This window comes from Mytilus californianus, unplaced genomic scaffold (assembly GCF_021869535.1).
Source record: "Mytilus californianus isolate M0D057914Y unplaced genomic scaffold, xbMytCali1.0.p SCAF_2, whole genome shotgun sequence".
NCBI classification, from domain to species: domain Eukaryota; kingdom Metazoa; phylum Mollusca; class Bivalvia; order Mytilida; family Mytilidae; genus Mytilus; species Mytilus californianus.
In genome coordinates, this window is record NW_026262668.1 from 34,471,845 (window position 1) to 34,486,121 (window position 14,277).

Consider the following 14,277-nt stretch of genomic DNA (forward strand, 5'->3'; position numbering starts at 1 on the left):
AAAGAGGACCAGATTGTGGTTACGACAATTGGAACTAATCCGTCATCTGTGAAACAAATATTCCATAACTGTCTAAGTTATTCAATATCTTACAGCGGCCTGGTTTTTAGCTCACCTGGCCCGAAGGGCCAAGTGAGCTTTTCTCATCACTTAGTGTCCGTCGTCGTCGTCCGTCGTCATTAGCTTTTTACCAAAATCTTCTCCTCTGAAACCACTGGGCCAAATTTAACCAAACTTGGCCACAATCATCATTAGGGTATCTAGTTTAAAAATTGTGCCTGATGACCCCGCCAACCAACCAAGATGGCCGCCATGGCTAAAAATAGAACATAGGGGTAAAATGTAGATTTTGGCGTATAACTCTGAAACCAAAGCATTTAGAGTAAATCTGACAGGGGTAAAATTGATTATCAGGTCAAGATCTATCTGCCCTGAAATTTTCAGACAAATCTGACAACCTGTTGGTGGGTTGCTGCCCCTGAATTGGTAATTTTAAGGAAATTTTGCAGTTTTTATACGACCGCAAAAAAATTTTGTGGTCGTATATTGGTATGACGTTGGCGTCGTCGTCGTCGTCGTTGTCCGAAGACACATTGGTTTTCGCACTCTTACTTTAGTTTAAGTGAATGGATCTTTTTGAAATTTGACCATAAGGTTAAATACCACAAAAGGAAGGTGGGGATTGATTTTGGGGGTTATGGTACCAACAGTTAAGGAATAAGGGGCCAAAAAGGGGCCAAAAATAAGCATTTTCTAGTTTCCAGACAATAACTGTGGAACGGTGTATGGATCTCTCTGAAATTATACTACAAGTTTCCATACCACAAAGGGATGGTTAGGATTTGCTTACGGGGGTTATGGTTCAAACCGTTTAGGAATTAGGGGCAAAAAAGGGGGAAAAACAAGGTTGTCCTGGTTAATGGACAAATACTTTAGTACAAAACATAATTTAAAGCAGTGTAAGGGAGATAAATCAAATACATCATTGAAATTATCTCCCTTACACTGCTTTTAAATTATGTATAAAGTAATGGTTAATGAACAATACAGATAATTTAAAACAGTGTAAGGGAGGTAATCCAAATACAACGTTTTGGTTACTTCCCTTACACTGCTTTTAAATTATGTTTAAAGAAATGCATATTTATAAAGGAAGACCAGTAATAATATCTGCAAATGTTGCATCTTTTTTTTTTACAAAAAAATCCATATGAAAGATTTGACACTATATTTTTAATTCTATTATAAAATAGATTAAGTTAGCACTATGGTAAATTTAAATGGGTAATTATGGTTGCCAACTCCATTGGAAATTTGAATTGAGATTATGACCATATCTTGAGGGAAAGATTTTTTTGGGGGAAAAAAGAGGGGGGGATAAAAAGAAATTGTCGGGGGTCAATTTTTTCTCATTTCAGATTTCAGAAATTAAAAAGAATTATTCTTCAAATATTATTTTTTTTTCAAATTTCAAATATTGAAAAATTTCAAGAAGTAATCTTTAATTGCACAGTATGGCGCATTAGATTTGTAAAATGTTTGATCACATTTATTTATTTGTTATGCCGAATCTAACAGTGTATTTAGATTTTTAATTTTGGGTCCAGTTTTCAAATTGGTCTACATTAAGGTCCAAAGGGTCCAAAATAAAACTTTGTTTGATTTTAGCAAAAATTGAATATATGAGGTTCTTTGATATGCTGAATCTAAACATGTATTTAGATTTTTGATTTTTGGCCCAGTTTTCAAGTTGGTCCAAATTGGGGTCCAAAATTAAACTTTGTTTGATTTCAACAAAAATTGAATATATGGGGTTCTTTGATATACTGAATCTAACCATGTATTTAAATTTTTTATTTGTGGACCCCGTTATCAAATTGGTTCATATTGAGGTCAAAAGGGTCCAAAATTAAACTTTGTTTGATTTCATCTAAAATTGAATTATTGGGGTTCTTTGATATTCCAAATCTAACAGTGTACTTAGATTTTTAATTTTGGGTCCTGTTTTTTAAATTGGTCTGCATTAAGGTCCAAAGGGTCCAAAATTAAACTTAGTTTGATTTTAACAAAAATTGAATTATTGGGGTTCTTTGATATGCTGAATCTAAACATGTGTTTAGATTTTTGATTATGGGCCCAGTTTTCAAGTTGGTCCAAGATAGGGTCCAGTATTTAAACTTTGTTTGATTTCAACAAAAATTGAATATATGGGGTTCTTTGATATGCTGAATCTAAACATGTATTTAGATTTTTGATTATGGGCCCAGTTTTTAAGTTGGTCTAAATTGGGGTCCAAAATTAAAAAATTAAACTTTGTTTGATTTCATCAAAAATTGAATTATTGGGGTTCTTTGATATGCCAAATCTAACCGTGTTTTTAGATTTTTAATTTGGGTCCCGTTTTTTAAATTGGTCTTCATTGAGGTCCAAAGGGTCCAAAATTAAACTTAGTTTGATTTTAACAAAAATTGAATTTATGGGGTTCTTTGATATGCTGAATCTAAACATGTGTTTAGATTTTTGATTATGGGCCCAGTTTTCAAGTTGGTCCAAGTTGGGGTCCAAAATTAAACTTTTTTTGATTTCAACAAAAATTGAATATATGGGGTTCTTTGATATGCTGAATCTTACCATGAATTTAGATTTTTTATTTGTGGGCCCCGCTATCAAATTGGTTCATATTGAGGTCAAAAGGGTCCAAAATTAAACTTTGTTTGATTTCATCAAAAATTGAATATATGGGGTTCTTTGATATTCCAAATCTAACCGTGTATTTAGATTTTTAATTTTAAGTCCCGTTTTTTAAATTGGTCTACATTAAGGTCCAAAGGGTCCAAAATAAAACTTAGTTTGATTTTAGCAAAAATTGAATTCTTGGGGTTCTTTGATATGCTGAATCTTAACATGTGTTTAGATTTTTGATTATGGGCCCAGTTTTCAAGTTTGTCCAAGTTGGGGTCCAAAATTAAACTTTGTTTGATTTTAACAAAAATTGAATATATGGGGTTCTTTGATATGCTGAATCTAACCATGTATTTTGATTTTGGACATTGGACCATAATAGGTAAATTAAAAAAATTCAAGTTCTTAGACCACATTCTTTCTGTGTCAGAAACCTATGCTGTGTCAAATATTTAATAACAATCCAAATTCAGAGCTGTATCAAGCTTGAATGTTGTGTCCATACTTGCCCCAACTGTTCAGGGTTCGACCTCTGCGGTCGTATCAAGCTGCGCCCCAGCGAAGCATTTTATTGGTTATTATCTTGAATATTTTTATAGATAGAGATAAACTGTAAACAGCAATTATGTTCAGCAAAGTAAGATCTACAAATAAGTTGTCATGACCAAAATTGTCAGTCGACCCCTTTAGGAGTTATTGCCCTTAATAGTCAATTTTTAACAATTTTTCGTAAATTTTTGTAATCTTTTACAAAAATCTTCTTCTCTGAAACTACTGAGACAAATTTAACCATACTTGGCCATAATCATTATTAGGGTATCAAGTTTAAAAAATTTGTCCGATGACCCCGCCTTCCAACCATCATGGCCGACTTGGTTAAAAATAGAACATAGGGGTAAAATGCAGTTTTTGGTTTATATCTCTGAAACTTAAGCATTTAGAACAAATCTGACAGGTGGCAAAAATGTTCATCAGATTTAAATTTATCTGCCCTGAAATTTTCAGACGAATCCGACAATCCGTTGTTGGGTTGCTGCCCCTGAGTTAGTAATTTTACAAAAATTTTGCAGTTTTTAGCTCACCTGGCCCAAAGGGCCAAGTGAGCTTTTCTCATCACTTGGCGTCCGTCGTCGTCGTCGTTAACTTTTACAAAAATCTTCTCCTCTGAAACTACTGGGCCAAATTTGACCAAACTTGGCCACAATCATCATTGGGGTATCTAGTTTAAAAAATGTGTCCAGTGACCCGGCCAACCAACCAAGATGGCCGCCATGGCTAAAAATAGAACGTAGGGGTAAAATGTAGATTTTGGCTTATATCTGTGAAACCAAAGCATTTAGAGCAAATCTGACTTCGGTAAAATTGTTTATCAGGTCAAGATCTATCTGCCCTCAAATTTTCAGATAAATCGGACAACCCGTTGTTGGGTTGCTGCCCCTAAATTGGTAATTTTAAGGAAATTTTGCAGTTTTTGGTTATTATCTTGAATATTATTATAGATAGAGATAAACTGTAAACAGCAATTATGTTCAGCAAAGTAAGATCTACAAATAAGTTGTCATGACCAAAATTGTCAGTCGACCCCTTTAGGAGTTATTGCCCTTAATAGTCAATTTTTAACAATTTTTCGTAAATTTTTGTAATCTTTTACAAAAATCTTCTTCTCTGAAACTACTGAGACAAATTTAACCATACTTGGCCATAATCATTATTAGGGTATCAAGTTTAAAAAATTTGTCCGATGACCCCGCCTTCCAACCATCATGGCCGACTTGGTTAAAAATAGAACATAGGGGTAAAATGCAGTTTTTGGTTTATATCTCTGAAACTTAAGCATTTAGAACAAATCTGACAGGTGGCAAAAATGTTCATCAGATTTAAATTTATCTGCCCTGAAATTTTCAGACGAATCCGACAATCCGTTGTTGGGTTGCTGCCCCTGAGTTAGTAATTTTACAAAAATTTTGCAGTTTTTAGCTCACCTGGCCCAAAGGGCCAAGTGAGCTTTTCTCATCACTTGGCGTCCGTCGTCGTCGTCGTTAACTTTTACAAAAATCTTCTCCTCTGAAACTACTGGGCCAAATTTGACCAAACTTGGCCACAATCATCATTGGGGTATCTAGTTTAAAAAATGTGTCCAGTGACCCGGCCAACCAACCAAGATGGCCGCCATGGCTAAAAATAGAACGTAGGGGTAAAATGTAGATTTTGGCTTATATCTGTGAAACCAAAGCATTTAGAGCAAATCTGACTTCGGTAAAATTGTTTATCAGGTCAAGATCTATCTGCCCTCAAATTTTCAGATAAATCGGACAACCCGTTGTTGGGTTGCTGCCCCTAAATTGGTAATTTTAAGGAAATTTTGCAGTTTTTGGTTATTATCTTGAATATTATTATAGATAGAGATAAACTGTAAACAGCAATTATGTTCAGCAAAGTAAGATCTACAAATAAGTTGTCATGACCAAAATTGTCAGTCGACCCCTTTAGGAGTTATTGCCCTTAATAGTCAATTTTTAACAATTTTTCGTAAATTTTTGAAATCTTTTACAAAAATCTTCTTCTCTGAAACTACTGAGACAAATTTAACCATACTTGGCCATAATCATTATTAGGGTATCAAGTTTAAAAAATTTGTCCGATGACCCCGCTTTCCAACCATCATGGCCGACTTGGTTAAAAATAGAACATAGGGGTAAAATGCAGTTTTTGGTTTATATCTCTGAAACTTAAGCATTTAGAACAAATCTGACAGGTGGCAAAAATGTTCATCAGATTTAAATTTATCTGCCCTGAAATTTTCAGACGAATCCGACAATCCGTTGTTGGGTTGCTGCCCCTGAGTTAGTAATTTTACAAAAATTTTGCAGTTTTTAGCTCACCTGGCCCAAAGGGCCAAGTGAGCTTTTCTCATCACTTGGCGTCCGTCGTCCGTCGTCGTCGTCGTTAACTTTTACAAAAATCTTCTTCTCTGAAACTACTAGGCCAAATTTGACCAAACTTGGCCACAATCATCATTGGGGTATCTAGTTTAAAAAATGTGTCCAGTGACCCGGCCAACCAACCAAGATGGCCGCCATAGCTAAAAATAGAACATACGGGTTAAATGTAGATTTTGGCTAATATCTCTGAAACCAAAGCATTTAGAGCAAATCTGACTGGATAAAATTGTTTATCAGGTCAAGATCTATCTGCCCTCAAATTTTCAGATGAATCGGACAACCTGTTGTTGGGTTGCTGCCCCTAAATTGGTAATTTTAAGGAAATTTTGCAGTTTTTGGTTATTATCTTGAATATTATTATAGATAGAGATAAACTGTAAAGAGCAATACTGTTCAGCAAAGTAAGATCTACAAATAAGTCAACTTGACCAAAATGGTCAGTTGACCCGTTAAGGCGTTATTGCCCTTTATAGTCAATTTTTAACCATTTTTCGTAAGTTTTTGTAATCTTTTACAAAAATCTTCTCCTCTGAAACTACTAAGACAAATTTAACCAAACTTGTCCACAATCATCATTAGGGTATCTAGTTTAAAAAATGTGTCCGATGACCCCGCCCGCGAACCAAGATGGCCGACATGGCTAAAAAATAGTACATAGGGTAAAATGCAGTTTTTGGCTCATATCTCTGAAACCAAAGCATTTAGAGCAAATCTGTTGAGGATAAAATTGTTCATAAGTTCAAGATCTATCTGCCCTGAAATTTTCAGACCAATCAGGCAACACGTTGTTGGGTTGCTGCCCCTGAATTGGTAATTTTAAGAAAATTTTGCAGCTTTTGGTTATTATCTTGAATATTATTATAGATAGAGATAAACTGTAAACAGCAATAATGTACAGCAAAGTTAGATCTACAAATAAGTCAACATGACCAAAATTGTCAATTGACCCCTTCAGGAGTTATTGCCCTTTATTGTCAATTTTTTACAATTTTCATAAATTTTGTAAATTTTGGTAAATTTTTACAAAATATTTTCCACTGTAACTACCAGGCCAAGTTCATTATAGATAGAGATAATAGTAAGGAGCAAGAATGTTCAGTAAAGTAAGATCTACAAACACATCACCATCACCAAAACACAATTTTGTCATGAATCCATCTGTGTCCTTTGTTTAATATGCACATAGACCAAGGTGAGCGACACAGGCTCTTTAGAGTCTCTAGTTTGTTATTATCTTAGATATCATTATAATATCTAATATCTAATACTATTAATTATGATTTTAACCTTATTTAACATGATCCAAAGCATCAGTAAATACAGGTGAGCGACACAGGCTCTTGAGAGCCTCTAGTTTAGGTAGCAAGTACTGAAACTGCAACCAATCATTTAATGCAAGAACAAAAGAGTTTCAAAGATGAAGCATACATACAAAATTTGCAGGTTTGATCATCAGTTCATAGATTTGTTAAAGATGTATAAAGTGAAAAAGACTTAAAAAGAATATCCAACCTGTCAAGTTCAACTTTGTCCTCGAGCTGGAGCACACGATTTTGTGAAAATTGCAAAATATCGAAAAAGAAATTACATTTTTTTTTGTCAGTGGAAAATCGCTGACAATTTATAGGTGGCGGTTTCACCAGTGAATAGAACCAGTAGTATTATTTTATTAGACAGAGTTTTTGCCTTTGAGTGTTTTTCTGTTTATATACTCCATTTATGGCTTGGACAGTGGTGTAACAGTTCAACATAACAAACTATAAATATGTATTGAAAAGGGCTTAACTCATCAGATCGATACAAAGCACAAACTAACAAAGACACAAAGTACAGATCAGAGAGTACTTTTACCTTCATTAAATGAAATTGTATGTTATTTCAGTCATAAAAGTGACTGGTTTGCCATTTCCTGCAGACAGATAACCATACTTAGATGGTGGGGTTCAGGTTGCTCAGAATTTATGAGAACCTGTTAACCATAAACAAAGATCTTATTCATCAATAGGTCATATAAGAGTTGCTAAAATCGGAAAGGAGCTAGATTTTTTTATTTTGAAAACGATGGAAAATCCAAAAATGCTGGATCCAACTCACTGTAAATGACACTTGTTGGATACCATTGATTTTGTTATGCACCTGTTGGTTGCATCTGATCAAATATTCGTCAAATCACTTTTATTATATAACGACACCTTTACTTTCTGTGAATTTGTCGGAAATCCGAAGATGCTGTAAATAAAGGCAACACTAGTATACCGCTAATCGAAATTTATAAATCGATTGAGAAAAAAAACAAATCCGGGTTACAAACTAAAACTGAGGGAAACACATCAAATATAAGAGGAGAACAACGACACAACAGAAACACAACACTAAAATGCAACACACACAGAAACGAACTATAATATAACAATGGCCATTTTCCTGACTTGGTACAGGACATTTAAAGAAAAAATGGTGGGTTGAACCTGGTTTTGTGGCTAGCCAAACCTCCCGCTTTTATGGCAATGTTAAATATAACACAAAATACTTCCTACGCATAGTGTAACTTTCAAAATATGTAGAATATTTAAGCATTTTTGGTATCAAATGAAAGCTGAATGACTGGTGATCATTGTAGATCACTTTTTGACTTATAATTTTGAATATTAAAAAATCTGCATCAAATTTAAAAAAGAGGGTACATTTTGCCAGATCTGAAGTACCTGTTTTGGTACATCCGAAGTTCCGGGAACCATTTCTTTCTTATATACCATTAAAGGTATGTTGATTTTTTCAGTACAAGACAACATAAAGTGTTGCTTTGACATGCAATGATTGTCACTTTATTTGAACTTAAAACAAAAGAGCTGTGCCTGCTTGAAATTGTGGAATTTAACATAGAAAGCAATGGGGCCATGAATTAGTGGTGTACTTCCTTAAGCAGTCAGAACCTTTTAGTAGTAAAAGTCGCAATCAATTAATGTCATTATGGAAAGTACTTAAGATAATTGTTGGACTTTGTAATTACAGTTCTTACTTACATTCAAAATAGATAGATTGCATCACTTTTCTTTACTAACCATACTATGACAGTTTATCTGATGTCTTACTCAGGAAACATGTTTTGCGGAAATGAAAATGATCTTTTCTATTCCTATCGTTTACCGATACATGTCTACATTCTTGATATGATCAACACGACTCATCAAATATATCACGTTTGCGATAGTGAACATAAGTCCCCGATGGTATCCTCAGCTCAGTAGTCATAACGTCGGTACTGACATGATGTATAACAAACGTTTCTAATATTGTCCGTTTATAAATTTGGAAATAATTATTGCAGTAACCGTTGAAAATCATAACTCTCCGATAAAATGACGAACAATACAGATTACACATATATGTTCCATATCTACAGAGACTGGTAAAGGGGGGTGAGCTGATCAAAACAAAGAGGGACCAAATGATTTCTATTGTTTAGAAAAGGTAACATTTTTTATACTTAATTAAATAGGGAGGATTAATTATTTTTTTAACAAGATTTTGTGAAATTTTTTAATTTTTTTTTTTAAATTGATAAATCGTTTTATTCATTTCCTCTGTTATACAATATCCCTAAGCAGCTCAGGAAAGCAAACTTAGGGAGCCCTGTTTTATTACATTCTGCATTTCCCAAGGGGAACAAATGGCATATTTCATTGATAACAAAATTCAAAAATTACAAATCAAATTATACTCATATATTTCACCTTTTTCAAACACATTTGACATAGATACATTATCAATTAAAATTGTATACGCCAGATGCGCGTTTGGTCTACAAAAGACTCATTAGTGACGCTCGAATCAAAAAAGTTAAAAAGGCAAAATAAAGTACGAAGTTGAAGAGCATTGAGGACCCAATTTTTCCTAAAAGTTTCGCCAAATACAGCTAAGGTAAATCTATTCCTTAGGTAGAAAAACCTTAGTATTTCGGAAATCCAAAGATTTGTTAACAGTTACTTTATAATTATGACCATCTCAATGATAATTTATGTCAACACAGAAGTGCTGACTACTGGTCTGGTGATACTCTCGGGGAGAAAAACTCCACCAGCAGTGGCATCGACCCAGTGATTGTACAGGATGTGTACATCTCTGGCTTTAAATATTGGGTATAAGAGTTTCTGTTAAAGGTGAATCCAGAAAAGTGCCTTTGACACACGACATTTATAAATTGTTATTTTTATTTGATAGTATGCTAAGTGTACACCTGTTTCAATCAATCTTATTGATAAATGATACTTTTAAATAGATTGGGTCTTCTAAAACGATACAGGTGTTCTTGTGTGCGCTTAAATAAAAAGGTCCGGTTTCATTTACATACTGAATACCGCATCCCGGTTTGTTTCATGAAAGTAAAAAGATTAAACTGTTAGTTTTCAATTTATATCAGTTTTAAAATTTAAGGAAAATTTGCGACCATTAAACGTGGACCTTACCGTATTGTAGGTGGAAAGACTGGGACATGTAAGTAATGTTTTGGTATGACACGTATCGATAGAAGGGTTACCGCGATTTTTATTTTTGAAAATGTTAGCGATTGTAGTTTTTTTAGATAAATGATTTTGAAGTTTGAAACGTGTAGATACCCTTTGAACGAGTTTGGTAATGAATATTTTTTCCGTTTCTGTGTTTTATTTTGTTATCCGTGTTTCCAATTGAAAGGAGAAAAGACTTACGTCCAGAATATGAAACAGCACACAGGAATTGAATCAGATACAAGTATAAAGCTATTCGGCTTAAGATGTCAAGCGCTATCCGTCATCAAGTACCCGACAAAATACGTAATCTAAGAAACCAGAGGAAAAAACAAAAGACATGGTATATCAGGGTTGCGCCTGACATCGGACTAGATAGAAGAATGGGGCTGAATAGTTAAATATAAGTTTTAGATAAATATGCCTAAAGAAATGAACATTGTTATGATATTGTAATAATTAAGTTTATTTATCTTTGCCTAATTTGTTTTGTGTGGCCTTATAGTTGTTTACAAAATAATGTTATAACTGTGCAGTTTAGAAATCACTTGAACAATCAAAGATACTGATGAATGATTAAAACTTTCTATTTGACTTACATAATGATTCCAGAATGATTATAATCTACGATGTGTAATTTTAACTTCTACCATATTCTAGAAGTTTCCGTTCTAGAGTTTTCTAGGAGTTTCCCCTCTACAGTGTTCTAGAGGTTTCCGTGACAGCTATATATACCGAAACCGAAATTGGACAGATCAGAAATTAATATACTTATATTCTCAGAAGTTCTTAGGAATTGTTGGATTGACACGTTTATTTACGTTAACTACATCATACTAGATTGGACATATTCCGTACAGTTAAGAGAAAAAAAGTTCTCGCTCGGACACACACTCATTTATCTTGATATTATAAGAGCATACACCTTACGCACGGGGATGCACTCTACTGTCTCCACACGGCACTAAAGACAAACTCTGTAAAAAATATAATTGAGAATGGAAACTGGAAATGTATCAGAGACAACATCCCGACCAAAGAGCAGAAAAACAGCCCAAGCCATAAATGGGTCTTCAACGCAGCGAGAAAATCCCGCACCCGGAGGCAGGCTTCAGCTGGCCCCTCGGCAATAAAGTATACTAGTTCAGCGAAATGGACGCCAAAACATATAAATGAACCAAAATTAAAAAAACCACACACAACACTAACACTATAACTAAAGGCTAGAAGTTCCTGACTTAGGAATTGTTTTTGGTTGCTGTTTGTTATTATATTGATTTTCCGTTTATTGTTGTAATATAAATTAGGCCGTTGGTATTCTCTTCAAATTATTGCACACATGTCATATTGGGTCTCTGCAATATCGTACCATGGAAGTAATATTGAAAGGAATAACAACGTCGTCACTTCAAAGGTTTCATCTGCGTTACCGCCCATCTTTCGATAACTCGTTAATTGGTTTAATATATGGCATGGTAATTGACTCTCGGCATGAGATAGATCAAATCACTGACACTTTTCGGTCATTTTCGTGTTCCCGGAAAATTACGAATAGACCAGTTGTTGTCGTATGTACGTACGAAGTAACCCGAATAGTTCACTCGTTACATTCCGCTGCTGTACGCTACCGAATAGAGTCAGTCATTCAATGTTGATTTTAGTCTATTTTTCCTATTTATGTCTTTTTCGATCTTAATAGTTTAGGCCGACAGTTATCACATATTGAATTTAAGAAAAAGGGTGGATCATTTTCAATTTTAATACTTAAAACCAGTTAATTAAGAAGCCATTTCTGAAAGTTAAGAAGATGATTGTACAAAAAAATATGTGTCGACCCCCTTTTATTAAATACGAATAATCCAAGTCTTCCGTGTATACCAGGCAAATCAAATATTCACAATTTTAAACGTTTCTATTCTTTAATTTGTACATAAACAAATTCATATAAAATAAATTTGCGGTTAGACAGATAGTGTCAAGCTCGTTTTGTATGGTTGATTTTCTTTTTGCTCAGTGTAACGTGCTACATTAATATTAGTATTCAATTGTAAACACTTTTTTTAAAATAGATATAAATTTAACATGTTTACGAACTTATGATCCCGATTTTAATTGTCCAGTTTCAATAACGTAATCAATTACTTGAAAGTAAATATTTTTATAAATCTCGATAAACTTGGCACATTTCAACAGTAAAATATTCTATGTCTACATCTGTCTACATTATTTTGTTCAACATCATGTGAAACCTGATCGATTCATCGGTATTTAACTGTTTTACTCGGGATCCGCTTTTAACCGGAAAATACTTTTAGAACAGTTTAAAACAAACGGTAAAAAGCAAAAATATGCTAAATTAAATACAATTTTCCATGCTAAACTGTTGTAGGTTGAACAATTCTCGTCCGTTTTTCAAGTTTTTTTACATCATACGACTTCTTTCTGAAGGTAGAGGTTTTATATGATACAGCGCCACCTTCTTATTAATAAACCTCGGATTTCACACAGGTGCTTTATAATTACCGGACTCGATAAAATCAAGTGACTGATAAGAAATTCCAGATGCCATTTTACAACCGCGGTATCACAGATAGTAACCAAAGGGGTATTGCCGCTGAGACTATAATTGGATAAAATCATATGACTTTAGTACAAAGCTCTGCAGGCTGTTAATACATGCTAATTAGTCGTTGTTATTCCTTTTAAATATTACTTCCATGATCGTACTATACTATAGTTTTGCTCGTTGTTGAAAGCCGTGTAATAATTCACATCTTTGTCCTTCGGTCTTTATAGATAGTTATTACCACATCACCTTATTTTTTAAACTGATAAACTAAAGAAAATAGTGAGCATTCACAGTTTGTCACAAGTAAGTTTTTTTGGCATGTTGATATTCATCATAGCTCTGTTCGAAGAAAGGGTGTCAAGCTTTTTTTTTTGTCACGGTAAAGGGAGATGAAAAAAATGAGAAACTTCACTTGGGGATCAAAATAATTACAATGCCATTTTTTTTCAAAACAACTAGCCAAAGGTAAAAAAGTGGTAATTACCTAATAACAAGTAGGTTTGTATGTAAATTATAACAAATCCACATAATTATCGGTAACTTCATGCATTTTGTTGATCACCTCCCCTTTGTGACCCTGGCATTTAAATGACTGTCCCGTGATGAACAGTACTATATGAGTCATCTATGTATATATCTTTGTATACTTATTGTACTAGTGTGTAATATTCATTCATTACGCACGGCCACCTTCCCTTCGTGACCCTGGATTTGAATGACTGTATCCCGTGATGAACAGGACTATATGAGTCATCTATGTTTATGTGCTTGTATACGTATTGTACAAGTGTGTGTTCCGATGCATTATGTTGAGGGTCCTATAACAACACGTCATACGACGCCTGCATCTGAATAACTTCAATATTTTTCCATTTGCATTAGACTAGATACGAGGAGAATTTTATTAATCTCAACACTCTCACTTTTTTTTTCGTAATTGCATTATTTTTGGCAAATTGTAAATCTCCACTGATTTACCATTTACTTCTTTATTTTGTATTGTATGTACATAGTTCAGTATCTCTAAAATATATGTAAATTAAATAATGAAGTTTGATTATGCGTTGTAAATGTTTAATTTATAATCGTATCATTGTACATATGTCCTTGTTGTATCCGAGATAATGCGTACCTAACCTAGTTTTGTATTCTTTCATATTAGTTCAGAGTATACCTGTGGTAGAAGTAAACTGTTTTAAAATGTCGGAAAAGTTACGACCAAGGCATGAATTAGAACAGGTAAAAGAAATTAAAATTTTAATTTCATCTACACCATAAACGTATATAAAGTTAATGTACAATTGCAGCGGTTATATTCAGATCCAGGAGCGGATGAGTTTTCTGTGTATTTGTAAAGGTCTATATTGGGCACTGTACATGTATTATGCGTCTTTTTCATCCAAGTTTTGATTGAAAAAAATATTATATAATTTTCTTCACTTATACTAGTTGTATACATGTATTGGTAAAAAAAACCTTCAGTGAAACTAAATGATGTTAATATGCTGAGCGACATAAAAAAAAACAACTAAAGATATTTCTTTAACTTTTATGCTTAATATGGTCCACATGTCGAAGC

The 14,277-nt window shown here is 33.7% G+C and overlaps 1 long non-coding RNA gene across 1 annotated transcript; it reads left to right on the forward strand.

Annotated features, from left to right (window-relative positions):
* The first annotated feature begins 8,672 nt into the window (after positions 1–8,672).
* On the forward strand, positions 8,673–13,937 carry LOC127729768 (uncharacterized). The gene is made up of 3 exons (XR_007994826.1): positions 8,673–9,095; positions 10,101–10,118; positions 13,861–13,937. It is a non-coding gene; the product is annotated as an uncharacterized LOC127729768 (long non-coding RNA).
* The last annotated feature ends 340 nt before the right edge of the window (positions 13,938–14,277 follow it).